General features: G+C 39.3%; 1 protein-coding gene across 11 annotated transcripts in view; it reads left to right on the forward strand.

The window, feature by feature from the left end:
• Nucleotides 1–14271, forward strand: part of MAGI2 (membrane associated guanylate kinase, WW and PDZ domain containing 2) — a 1116388-nt gene that overhangs the window by 376072 nt on the left and 726045 nt on the right. Inside the window, exon 1 of one of the 11 annotated variants that reach the window (XM_050936781.1) lies at nucleotides 13832–13864. The exons of the other annotated variants lie outside the window; for them this stretch is intronic. The gene's annotated coding sequence lies outside the window, so the exon portion shown is untranslated. Of the gene's footprint in view, nucleotides 1–13831; nucleotides 13865–14271 lie in introns of those variants that run through there. 11 annotated transcript variants of the gene reach the window in all.

Below are 14271 nucleotides of genomic sequence, written 5' to 3' on the forward strand. Positions count from 1 at the left end.
ACTGTAGCTCCTAGTAACTGATGCACAAAGTCTGCTTGTACATTTATGCTTTAAAAATGAAATTTAAAAAAAATTAAGCAAAATGTTTGAGGACAGCAAAGAATGTCTGTTGCGTGAGAAAACGAGGAAATTTTCTTTGGAACATTGTACATGAAGTGATTTAATAATATTTAAGGACGGTGATCCATGTTCTCTATGATGATTTCTCCTGTAGTGATCATTACTCTTTTCTCCTTTCATTATATAGGGTAAATGGTATCAAGTGCTACTTCCTTAAAAGTTCTTCATTTGATGCCTGTAGGTTTTTCCTGTTTATATACAAGATGATGTGGACCAAAATATGTGCTGATTTACCTACACAATGTCATGGAAGTCAGTTATTTCCATAGGATTGCATGAGACATAAGCTGGTTCAGAATTTGCATGATAGTTATGACAGTGAATTTAACATAGCTTTTAATGTGGTCTGGTTAAAAATTCTGGGCCTGATTTTTTTTTTCTTCTGCATGACACCAATTTAACTCCATTACCATCAGTGGAGTTACTGGTGTGCTTGATTTACACTAAAGTAACCGAGTATAATAAGGTTCATTTTGTCTGTCCGTTGAGATTTGGCATGCTTGCATTTAAGATATACAGAAACTTCATGTTAAACATTACATTCTCAAAATGTTCTTGATAGTGTGAATAAGACCTTGTACTCTCCCTACTCCAGCATCAGCTGTTCCTGTATCCCACCCAGACACAACTTCTTTAACTGGCTTCACCCCTCTATTATGTTTCCTAAAGCCTACAGGTGAGGCTCTCTGCTTTGATAGGCTTCAGTGCTCATTCAAAAAAATAGAAAATTCATGGAAAAGCCAGACTTAATTATAAAGGATATGTTTGAAAGCTGTTTCAGTGGAGTCCAGCTGACATCCAGACATAATGTTATTACACTTCCTTTACAAAAAATCTACTCCTTTAACAAATGTCAAATATTGAAATGCCTGGAAATGGACAGATAAAGGATCCAATGTGATCCTCACATCCCATTAATCCTACATGTCTTACCATTGCTCACCAAAATTTAACTCTGATCTTAGTGATATGCAGAAGTGTACACAAAGGTCAAAATAACAAATTGGTCAAGGGTGGGAGAATGGCAGCATTTCAGTGGTATAATTCAGCAGCTGATTGTATATGCGGTTTTCTTAATTAGGTTCCCATCAGACAAAAGGTACCTAAGTGATCCATACAGGATTTCTAATCACTGTCAGTTTGGTGAGAACTTGGCTTTCTGACATTACCAGTCCCCTCTCATTACCAGTCCCCCCAACATTTCCTATCCAGACAGCCATTTTGTTGCATATTCTCTACCTGCTGAGATGAGACAGTGAACTGTGGATTGAAGGATCCTTAAAAGTCCAGCAGCCATAAATAAATCCACCTGTTGTAGATATTCCACATCTGTAAACCAGTTTACAGTGTTGCCAGTCACTTTTTAGGCTATAAGGAGATTACTGCCTTGACAATTACCAATTCTTTCTCCTAGGGAGATGCTATTTCGTTTGGTCTCAGCATGAAGTGAAGGACACTTCAGTGAGACAAGAGACTGTTATGTATGCATATGGTACATTTTCCTTTTGATGTTTCTACTCTCCCCTCTTCTCCACCATCTCAGCTGGGCAAACTACTTCAGCCTCCAAGAGACTTTTCACCTGCATCTCCAAAGCTCCTTCACTTCAAATTTGTGATTTTTGGCATGTTGTTCTGTTTGATTAATCAGTCTTGTATGAGTACAGTCTTGTGTGACTTTTCTGCATAAGAAAAGGCCAAGTGGTATGTGAATGTTTGCATAGAGAAGATGATGCTGAGGATTTTTATGCAACAAATTTTCCAATCTTTGTATCAGTGACTAATAATATAGCCCTTGTTTGTTTTTCTGGATTTATTGGTATATGCCTGAAAATCATTTAATAGACACATCTGCACTTGACTGAGTAACTAGGATCAGAAATGCCACGTTTCAAAGGAAGGTCTGAAAGTTTGGAAGGACAGCTGTGGCTCTTGGCAAAAAACAAAAAAACATGAACCTGCTCACCTCAGGAAGATTAGCTCAGTGAAGGAATAGCATCTCATGAAAATCATCCTTTCCATGCAATATTTTTAACAAGACATGCAACCGTTCTAAACCCCTCAGTAATGTGACAAATCAGCACTAAGAACAAGGATTTGGCAACTGATGCCAATAAAAAGTGCCTTCGTAGCTAGAACAGCCCTTTCAGCAACAGCAGCTTCTCATCTTGCAAAAAAAAAAACAACTAAACGTAGCAGGAGGTCTCAGCAGGAGGTATTTTCATCTTGAGAAGCAGTAGTTTCACTAATGGGTATTTTTTGAACACTATGCAAAGGCTGGGTGACACCAGCAATGACCTGATCACATTTAAAGACATCCCAAAGCTAATAACCTTTCTAGGAGTAAATACAGAAGCAGTACAAATAGGGAGGTATGCTCAGTAGACAGGTGATTTGACTCCATTCATCTCATGGTTGTGATACTGCTTGGAAATTCACAAGCCTGTAGTACAATGGGACGAAATACCTAGTATTGGAAAGGTTAGTGTTTTTGAAGTCTCCTAAACCACTTCAGCTATTCAGCCCCTTAGAAAATGAACAAGGCAACTTCTTTGCACCTCTTATTTACTTAGAAAGTTGATTAAATATTTGTTTAAGGACAAATCCTGATCCATTTTATACAGCATTAAGAAATATGGTAGTTTTCACTGTGCAACCTCACCTGTAGTCCAGCCCGGTGTGATAAGGGCTTTCAGATGCTCTCCATCTCCGTCCTAGTCATGAAACTGCATGGGAAGTGCAAGGTGGATTGTCACCCTCTCTTCCCCCCACCTCCCCATTTCCCTCTACCCCTTCCCAGTTCATAGTTTCTGAAATCTCCCACAGGGAGGAAGAGAGGGTTGAAGATCAAAACCCAGCAATTTCAAGATGGGTGGGGTTGGGAGAGATCACAATTGCTGTCGTTTTCCTCTTATTCTCATTCACCAGGACAGACCTTTTGTTTGCAGATGACTCAGTTCCCCTATCTGACCTCAGCTGGCTACCTCCACTGAATCGATCTTATGACTGCTATATAAGGTGTTTGAGGAGGAGTGGGTGCAGTCCATGATCCTGCCTGCCCTGTGGAGATAGCAGTTGGTTAGATGTCCTCTAAAGAAGGTCCTCTCCCAGATCAGTTCAAATATCCATGACCATGGAGCCCAAACAGCCTTCACAGCTCCTGGAGTTTCCATGATTTGATCCTTAATGTTCAATTGTAAGCCTGGCTATACACTACCTGGCTCCTTATGCCCGCTTACCTCCCTGCGCAGATTAGCTGCACGCTGTCAGAGCCAGCGCAGGCAAAGAATGACCACTATTCTTCTGCTACGTCCTGTCCCACATATGTAGTGGAGAGTGGGCAAGTAGAGGTGAGGAGCTGGCTGGCAGAGCACAGCAAGAGATTTCTTCTCCCTTGAAAAAAGGGGCAAGAAGTGACCAGGCTGATTGTCCCAGCCACAGTCTTGTTCCTGCCCAGATGCTGGAGTTGCACAGCTGTATGTTGCCCCTTACACAAACTAGTTGTGTAGTGGTAATCTAGCCATAATTCCTGATTCATCATTATCTGATTCTAAATATTGAAGGACTCAAAGCCTTTGAGAAAAATCTCAGGTTTCTATCATTATTTCTAGATTGTGTGGACTCTTAAGCCAAACATCTGGCTTGATAAGAGAGAGCTCAGCACAACTAAAATTAGCATCTGAAAAATGTATTCATGTTTCCAAAGCAGCTATGGGTCAAGTTGCCATTTCTTTGCCTTGACACCTGGGTTGAAAAATGCCAGCACATATCAAAGAGGTGAAGTCAGCAGCCTCTGAGGGAGAAAAACGGCTGTGAATTGTATGAATATTTTCCTCTCAGACAATCACTGTCAATCAAAGGCAGCCGAGAGTTGTTGCCATCCATCATACACACAGTAAGAGCATCCATCATTAAAAAGAGTAACCCCCCCCCACAAAATATAGAGGTAATTTTTTCCCCTCCAAACAGATTTTCAGTTTAATTTAATACGTTATTCAATTTGTTGTTTTGTTTTGTTTTGTTTTCCCAGAGAAGAATCGATTCAAGCTCTTCATTCCAGATAAAGGAGCAGGGAAAGCAGGTTTTAGCCTAAGATAATTAATCATTATCACAGTCTTCACAAGAACCTCCTTAGATGGACATGAATGTACCTGGGGATCTCCAATCTGCTTGTATGGATATTTCTCTTCTTGCTAATTAAGGTTAGGCAGCTTAGTGTGAAACAAATTAACAAAACCTGGTTCTTCTGTTAAATGATAAGACAATTCTTTATCAACACATCTGTATCTAATTGAAACCCAATATATAATTTGTTAGGATGGTACTCCAGAAATGCCTATTTAAAAATAACAGCTTTGTAAGGACTATATAATATTAAATTTAGAAGGTGGAATGTATCTGTTAATGATACTGTAGAAAGTCATAAATCCCTGCGTGTTTGAGAGACAGATTTTAAAATGAATCAAGTTCCATACAGTACTTAAAAATGCCATTTAAAATATGTTTGTTCTGTGCTAGTATAACAAGGTTTTCCTCATAATTTCAAATAAGTTTTCTTACTTGATATATTTGTTACATACACGTAACACATTGCCAGTGTTCACACCAGTTAAATGTTCAGAGTAATATTAAAAAGCCATATGCTTGTTTTTCCCCTCTGATTCTTTTTTGCTGTTTTCACCTACTGTACCCATTAGCCTTAGGCTGTCATTCCTTTTGGCAAACCCAAGCACCCGGATGAATTAGGCAATAAGGCATTTTGGTTTTAGCATACAGTGAATGTTTGCTTGAAGTAGGGAGCCCTGTGAACTTGAATGTACTTGCAGGCGTGGTCATTGCTGAACAAAATACATTCAGGTGAGATTAGCATTTTGTTTAATTCGTTTCATACCAACTTGATATTATGGTTGGATGAGGAAAGCCTTCTGATAGCTTGTCAGTGTTATCTTAACAAAGCCTTCTTGCCACTTAGTTTCTTTTTCATTGAAATCCCTTGGCGTTCTATCACACTCTGTAGTCCTAGGGTATGGACAACTCTTCTGTTTTGACCACTGTCATGTTACTAGATGTGCAGGTCAGGAGATTCACAACAAAGATAGCTATTCCATGCTGTCATGTGGCTGGGTTTCTTTTCCCTTATTCTGTTTCCTTAGCTGAAATCTTGCATTTCTTACATCTGCAGTTGACAAGGAACAGGAGACTGAGGCTGCAAGAACATTTTTCCCGGAGAGAGTGTGTTGACTTGATATGAGAGACAATTCAGCATCTTCTGTAAAATGTCAAGCCCATTTAGGGGACTTTCTGAAATACTAATACGTTTTAAGAGGTGGGAGAGGGACGGTTTTTTGCCACTGTTTTTTTTAATTTTAAAATTGCTAGAAGATCTTACTGATTTTTGTTTTCTAGGGAAGAACAGAATTAATTTTAGCTAAGGTGTAGGTCATTCTAGCCTCTTGGACTCTTCGCTTCCAGCACCTATCAGTTGGAGCATCCTGTGTAGTGGTCTGAATAACAGAAGGCTAATCTGTGCAGTGAATGCTTTCTTAAAGTCTTTGCTAAATTGGTCCCTATTCTCTGTTCTTTCCCCCCCCCCCCGCCTAATATTTTCCTTTCACTGTATGCTTTCCTCCTGCCATTCCATAATGGTGTCTTCTAAATACTCCAGCTCTCCACTCCTTCTGTCATCTCAATTCATGTAGGAATAGGTTTCCATGGCACAAGCCAAACTGCTTATTTTGTTTAGTAAGGCTAACAGTCTGTTAACAATCTGTTTCTACTTTAAAAAGGTAAAATATGTGAAATCCTTATGTCAATTTTTATGAACAATTTTGGTGCTTATGAAAGTCATTGTATTGACACTACTGGAAAAGATCATACCTTTATGTACCCAAGAAGGCCCTCATCCAGTAAAGCACTTGAGCTGTTGGTTAACTTTAAGCCTGTGAATAGTCCCATTAGGTTGTAACATGTGGATGTGAAAGCTGGAAATCCACTAACATACAGGCAAGCATATAAATTCCCTTAAAAGCAAAATACTAAATGGATTGAATTGATAGCAAATGTCAAGATTCATCAGAAAACAAGATGGAAATACTTGGGTCATACATTAAGAATGAAACCAGGAGAAGTAGACCATTGGGCAGCTAGAGGGAACACACAAAAGGACCAACTAAAAGAATCCCACTATAAAACACTAATGAGGAAGGGAAAAATTATGGTATATAGCAAAAGGCATGCGAAGAGCGGCCCAGGATAGGCAGATGGCAGAGCCTTATTCTTAAGCAACGTCTGATGGTGTGGGAAGGATTGAGATTACTGAGTTACTGGATTAAGGCCTAAGTGTTCTATCATGATTACTGATATCTGGACACCTAAAGACCACCATGATCATCAACAAGAATTGAACCTGGGACTTTAGGAGCACAAGACACTACCACCTGAGCTAAAGGAGTATCTATGTTAGCGGTCATTGAGTTACAGTCTCTCATCCTTGATCTAGCCAGCTAGTTGAGAATGGAATGGTTACAAGTGCTAAACCAGCGTATTGCATCTGTGGTGTTCGTACACCTAAAACTCAAATGAGTATGCAAGTCTTTGGTATGTAAGGAGAGTGAAATTCACCCCAGTTCAGTTGGTCTGTGAGAGCTCCTATGCATGACTTAATCCTGAAAAGCGCCCTTAATGTAGAGTCTAAGCAATGGGGGTGAGTTTCATCACTCCCTGATGGGAGCCATCAGAAATTCAAAGTGCAGGTCCTGGGGATGAGTTTCACTTAAAAGGGAGGTTCAGGCCAGGGAAAAGCAAATGGATCTGCTCCTCTGTAGATCTTCCCCTTCTTCCTTATTAAGGCAATAGGAAATATTATAGCCTCAAGTTTGCAATGGCTGTGGAGCAGTTTCCCAGCAGCTCTATAGTTTGCCAGTTTCTAATAATTAATATGCAAAAGAGGGTATTTTCTTTGTCACCATTCAATAGATAGATTTTTTTGCTGCTGGGCTGGTGACAGGCCTCATCTGCATTTTAGAATTATAAGTATGTTCATGTAATTCCTCTCTCTAAAGATTCAGACATCAGATGAAATTTGGAGTATTTTTAACCCCACATAGAGGTATAACAATTGTTATTCATTATAGGATGATTTCCTGTAAAACGTGGGAATAGCATTTAACTCATTCTTTGGAGCTTATTTTGAAATATAAGTAATCACCATGATGGAATGTAGTGAATATAGCTAGTTGCCACTGTAGATAAATTAAATGAATTACAACAGGAGAACTGAAAATATAATCTATATCTGTAAATTAGTATGGCCAAGTATTACTATTGTGGTGATAATTCCAGTGTAGATCTTGGCAAGCACACAGCTAATTACATTTGTAGAGTTCTCTGAGGAAGTCAAAACTTTTGAGAACTGGGTGAAGATCACTGGATTCTCTTGCAGTGAGTAGAAATAATCCAATACTTTGCTAACCTGCTGATTAAGAACATGTTCCTCTGTACATATAAATTTAGGTACCTATTGTAAAATTACTGACATTTCCATTTGGAAGTCCACATACATATTTTAGACTTTCAGGTTAATTGCTCCTCCTAGAGTACTACTGTTGAATGAATACATTTTCAGATGCCCCACAGACTTTGTATGGTGCACTGCATTCGATTTACACGTCATAATGAATGCAACAATATTTACAAGGTCCCTTTCCAGAATCCTGCATCTTTGGTAGTCTCCTGCTGGCATACACACGTGCTGGTTTTTTGGCTAAATACAACATCCAGAGAAGGCTTCTGGATTTGAACTTCAGCTCCATCAGCAGAATTAGTCTTCACAAAGAACAGTTCCTCTGGCTCAGCCAGTAGAGGGAACTGTAATACAATAAATGGCAGAAGGTCTGTGATTGCAGGATAGGGCAGTAGCACAAGTGCATGAAAGCAAGTACAAAGTACAATAATGCATCTTTATTTATAGTTTGTACAGTGATATTTAACCAGTGCCTCCTGTCTTTTGATTTAGTGCATACGGGTAAGCTGCTCCGTCTGCTAATAGTTTCTAGGGGTTTTTTTAATTTTTGTCTGTGTGCTTTATTTAAAGGGTGGAAATTGTGTTGTGAATGATATAATAATGATTCAATGAAATCATAAATATTACATCTCACATTCCAACTGGCCATTCATTTGCAATATGACCATATTTAAATATTTGATTTTTTTCACCATTTTCTGAACTCCAGGTATGTGAAGTAACCATAGAAACATGGTGGGATAGCAACCCATGTTGAGAATGATTGGCACATATCCTTTGGAAGCCAGTGGCACTCCTTACGGGGGGACACACTGCTAATTCTAATTAAGGAATACTGTCCACAAAATAAGGACTCATGAAGACAGTTTTATTCTTGGGGTAAAGGTTGCAAAAACACAGAGCATGAGAGATACAGTCTTTTTTAACCCATTGGTTGCCCCAAGACACCCTTCCTTTGCATACCAATGCCTTTGCTCCTCTAAAGGGCCCTGCTTCCTCCTGTTCCAAAATCCTATGTATTCATCAACTCACTCATTGTTCTGGCATTTGCTTTTCTCCTATGTCATCTCTGAGGAGAAGTGACATCACCAAGAAGGTTGGATTCTCTAAGTAAGATTCTTAAAGGGAGAGGTTTTTTGTTTTTGTTTTTATAGAACTTACAATTACTCTACGATGGGAAGTAAAGTATATTTGGTCAACTAGAGAGATTTTATCACATTTTATTGATGAACTGGCCAGTATCTGAATGTAGTTAAAGATCTTCCTAAGATCTGTCTTTGTCAAAAAGTCAAACTGCTGCATAAGACCCTGTTAACCTCGTAGTACTGGTTGTTTTCAGGCTTGAGTGTTCCATAGATTTTCCTGCAGAAAAAAAAGTGTATCATAAAATAACTTTGACGTTACTGAAGTGATTTTTATAAATGCAGAATGTGTGTTATACTCATCATTGAAATATGTGCTGAATAACAATATTTTTAAGGGTAGTTACTTTCTTGGAGAAAGGAACAGTATCCTTGCTTGTACTTTGTCTTGTTTTCAATTGTTTTTAAGGAGAGAATTTCAGATTCCTTGCACCAGTAGTGAAGGCAAAGCCAGACCCTGTCCCAGGATTCCAAGGGAGTCTTGCCCGTTGAATGTGCCATGATTTGGAGCATTTTGAAGAGCCAAGCAACAATGAGGTTCTCTCTATGTTGTTTGTGAGCATTTCTAGCATTAAGATTGTAGAAGGAATGGGGTATTAACTAGCTAATCCAGTTTCTTCATGGACTGCTGTACTGTAAATTCCGTCTCAACAGGAATCTGGTTAGCTTAACTTACTGTTGCAATTCAGGTAGGTGGCTTCTTTTAAAGAAAGCATTCATGGGTCATTCACAGTTGGCTATTAACAAAGAATGTTTCAGAGAATAGGACATATTTAATCTGAGCCTGCACCCATTCACATCTGTGGAAAGTTTCTTTTTATTCCAATGTCTAAAGGATCAAGCCCATTATTAGGGGTAAAAGCGGTGAGATTTTGTAGTATTTCTACTTATAATTTTTTTGATATTACAGAGGGGAGATTTTTGCTTGCAATGGATGAACTGATTCAAGCAAATTAAGTTTAGACCTGAAACTTGGCTCTTTCATGTAACCAGCTGTGAACCTTTTTTTGGGTTAGGATGAGTCAGACCTCACATTCCCAATGTGCTTCTCTGAAGCCCCGGAGCATTTCTGATTTCATGTGTGTAACTCTTCAGACACGGCACAAATTCAGAGACAGAACTAAAAGGTAGAGAGCAAAAAGCAGGATCCTTATCACACTGCAGGCACCACTGCCAAAAGTGAAGAGGAGGGGCTGCATCAGGGACATTCAAAACCTGTGTTGAGTTGTATCTATATTTGACCAATCAAATGGAGATGACTTCTCTGTACTACTACTAATATTTTAAGGGCCCAATTCTCCACCCTTTTCAAGATGAGGCGGAGTATACTCCACATTTCACTGGGACTACTTGTGGAGTAGGAGTAGCAGAATGAGACCCTTGTAATGCTTTGCATCTGAGCATGTCAAAATCATGTACAGACTTGAAGCCTCCCACACATAAATGTGAAGTAGTTTTAAAGATGAATAAAATGGAGGCTCAGAGGTCACCCTTGCATAGGGTTAGATAGTGAATTAGTGACAGAACTGGAAGCAAAACCAAGGGTCCTGAGTTCTTGTCCCTTGTTATGACCACTGGAGAGGCTGCCATAAGGTATAATTTTGATTCAGATTATTAAAACCTAGTAACAGAGAAATAGGATAAGACCGTTTATTTTACCTGAGCTTCCTTCCTGTTCTAGTCGATGTCTGTGTCCACATTAGTCTGTTCATACTCTTGGAACACCCTTTCCATTGTAAGGCAGAGCCAATTTTATAAAGGCTGTTTTAAATTAATTTAAATCCTGAGACATGTGGCTGACATTCATTGCATATAGTATAGATGCCACAGATGGCTTGAGTAAACAGGTGATAATGTAGATAGGCAGGTGGGAAACATCTAGGGGTCAGGAGAAAACACAGGAGAAGATTCTACGGCTAGTAATTAGTGGGGTATTTTTTCTTTTTGTTTGGCTTTTAATATCAAGGCTCTGCAAAGCTCTGCTACTGGCTACATTTCTGCTGTTTTTTTTTTCATACTTCCATGCTCTGTGACAGATCTGTAGCAGAGCTGATTAACTTCGCTGGAGCTACCCCCAGTTATATCCCTGCTAAGGATCTAGCCCTCTGTGTATTTGTGTTGCTCATTCCCACCTTTCCCACTCTACTATTTGCTACTATTTATGGTTGGAACAGCCTTTCTTTCTTGTGCTCCAAGCTACTGTCATTTCTTCATAAATGTCCCTCTCTTAAGCACACTTCCTTAGCAAAGCTTTACAATGGCAATCTGCCTCTGAGATCAGAAATGGTGTGTGCTCTGAGCTGAGAAATGCTGTGTGCTCTGAAACTGGACCTGACCATCCAGGGTATTAGTAGCTTGATTTATTTATGCAATTTGCTGGGTGTCCATCTCTAGTTATTTAGGCCAAAGTCTTCAAAAATAGGAATGTAAAGGTGGAAGTCTAAAGTTAGGCTCCTAAGTACGTATTTGAGCACCTACTGACACACAAAAAGCAAGTAAGTGATTTAGGAGCACACGTCTTCTTCAATATGATTTAGGTTCCTAAGCCACCTAAGTGCTTTTGAAAATCCTACCCATAGGTGCTTCAGTGCGCGCTTACGAGTCTAGCTTTAGACACCTGTTTTTGAAAATGTTGGCCTTAATCTGAGACTTTAAATTAAATACTGGGATTTGGACAACTGACGTCCTTACGATCCTTTTGAAAATTACAGACTTAATCTCTGTTGCTTAGCTCCCTATTTGGAGAGTATGCTCTGTTTCACCTATCTGTCTTATATGTTTAGATTGTAGGCACTTTGAGGTAAGGGGTTCTCTCTTAGTATGTGAATAAGACAACAGTCTTGGTTGGGGACTGTAGGTGTTACTGATATACAAACCATAAATAACGTCTGAACAATTAGTATTGTCTTATGTGTCTGGATTGTATGGTCTGTACAACAGAGGAGCAATGACTGTGTTCCTTCATGTGCTGTACAGGACAGAAATCAGCGATGTCAACAAAATAGTAAATATTAACAATTACATAATTTTAAGGCTAATTTATAAGAGCTTTGTGTACATGGCTATCCTGTCCTTTCTTGCGTAGATGATGAACAAGTTTACAAAGTTACTGTGTTTCAAGATATGTCAGCTGCCAGAGGTTTCTGCTTTATTTAGGGAAGAGGTATAAGTGGAAGGGAACATTATAGGACTATTTGTTGCAAAATTTTGCCTGAAAGAACCCTGTCTAAGGTAGACTGCCTTAGTCCACCTATGAAGCCTGAATCTTAGTATAAAAGTCAAGGAAGATCAGTGTAATCACCATTCTCAGACATTTTATGTATCGTTAGGCTTCATGATGCAGCTTTGCCAGGTGTGAAAGGTAGCCTAGACACCTGGCAGAAGACCTGTGACTTGGTGAGTCAGTTTGGTGATACCCTCGTCTAAAACATGCTCACTGAGTTCACTGTCGTTTACCTGAGAGTTTGGGGAAGGAGCACAAGTTCACTGAGGCTCAGTGTTGGTATTGTGTCAGTCAGGGCCGGCTCCAGGGGTTTTGCCGCCCCAAGCAACGCCCCCCCCCCCCAAAAAAAAGCCGCAATCACGATCTGCAGCAGTTCAGCAGGAGGTCCTTCTCTCCGAGCGGGAGTGAGGGACCCTCTGCCGAATTGCCGCCAAATACCTGAAAGTGCTGCCCAGCTCCGGAGTTGCCGCCCCAAGTACCTGCCTGATAAGCTGGTGCCTGGAGCCGGCCCTGGTATCGGTAAGGAGACATAAAAGTAAACACCTTTGTTCTTGTTTAAATTCCGAATCTCAAAAATGTTGATCAAGATACCAGGCTCTTGTTACTATGAAAAGGGGATCCCACTGGCAGGAAATTATGGTCCTGTATTGTTCCTTTTTTTTTAATTTTCCAGTTTTGCCAACAAGAGACGGGTGTCTAGAGGCACTTAATAGGTGTGGAAGGCACTCATTGCACCTTTTGAGCAAACTAATGTAGACTATAAGCTCTTTGGGTTGGGGGCTGTCTTTTTGTTCTGTATTTGTTCAGCACCTCACACAACAGGGTCCTGGTCCACGACTGGGCACCTAGGCACTATTATAACACAGATAATAATACCAAGATCCAGAGAAGGATTGTTCTGCATGAGCAATGCCATAATAAAGGGCTTGTTCTACAAATTGCTGAGCACCATTGACTCAGATTGGATTCCACAAGAGATGAGGAGGAGAAGAATGGTCGATTTAAAGGACTGGGACCTAATGTAGTAGAAAAGGTGTAAGGACTTGTTTTCATGAAGTATTCACCGCTGGCCTGCTTTCTGTGGAAGTACTGGTGGAATGAGGTGAAACTGCTTGCATGGCCCACTGAATTTTCTGCACAGCCAGCAACTTTTACCTTCTATTCACTTTTCTACCATCACCAGAATAGGCCTCTTTTGTGTGTGGTAAATAATTCCTTGTTGGCAGTGCAAAGTGTGAGAACTAAACTGTGCAGCAGAATGTTCTGCTTTTGTGTTCTGATGATGACATCCAAAGTGTTTGTCATTCAGCATATTAGCATTTGGTTTAAGAATTATACTGTATCACTGTATGTCATGGAATGTGTGATAATTAACCGTTAGCTAAAGTAAACCGCAAAGCACATCATGCAATATTAAAGAAAATGTGTAAAGCATCACATGCACAAAACATGAAGTGGTAATGTTGATATGTGTTAAATTATTTACAGCACATTTCCATTTAAGCAAAATTAGTGATAAGCAGCCAGAATGAGTCTTTGTGAATTTGATTTATGGTTTTGTATTAATGACTTCACATGGGTACTTACCATTGAGCATGCTTGAGGGTTTTCCACTGATTTATGGATTGAGTACCTTATACTTACATTTTGTATGCTGAAATCAGGAATAATACTGTTTGCTTGTACAGTTAATGTGACTATATACAAATGGAGTGACAGGACAGATGCTGAAATAATGGATTTCTTTTTTCTTTGTTATATCCCCAGTATACTGTGTTATCATTGGATTTCAGAAACGAAGCACCTCTCTAATGAATTTATTTTCTGCAGTATGTCAATCCAGCCTTTTTGAAGGAAAAGGTCAGGTTTTATTAAAATTATTACTTGGTTTATTCTTTTGGACTTTTAGCAATAAGCAGTTCCCTTTTAACTGGCATTATACTAAATATGGAATTGGTCTGAGTCATAGAGATTGCTGGGTGGCTGATCCTGATTTACTGAGAGAGGCAAAATAAAAGAAACATTCAGCCATTCTAAAATTTGGTTATTCTTTAACAATACAATCTTTAATGAGAGTGTTGATTTGGTATCAGCTGAAACAGACTAAATCCAATGTATGAATCAATACTATGTTTTTATATTGAAATATGGTTATGAATTTAAAGGTTATAACAACAAAATGTAATTTGGAAACGAATGCATCTTGCAGTTTTTTAGAAGTCACATTTTTTAATCCATTGTTTATAGCATGTTTTGTTGCTATACTG

The sequence above is a fragment of the Gopherus flavomarginatus genome, chromosome 1 (genome assembly GCF_025201925.1).
Source record: "Gopherus flavomarginatus isolate rGopFla2 chromosome 1, rGopFla2.mat.asm, whole genome shotgun sequence".
Lineage (NCBI taxonomy): Eukaryota > Metazoa > Chordata > Testudines > Testudinidae > Gopherus > Gopherus flavomarginatus.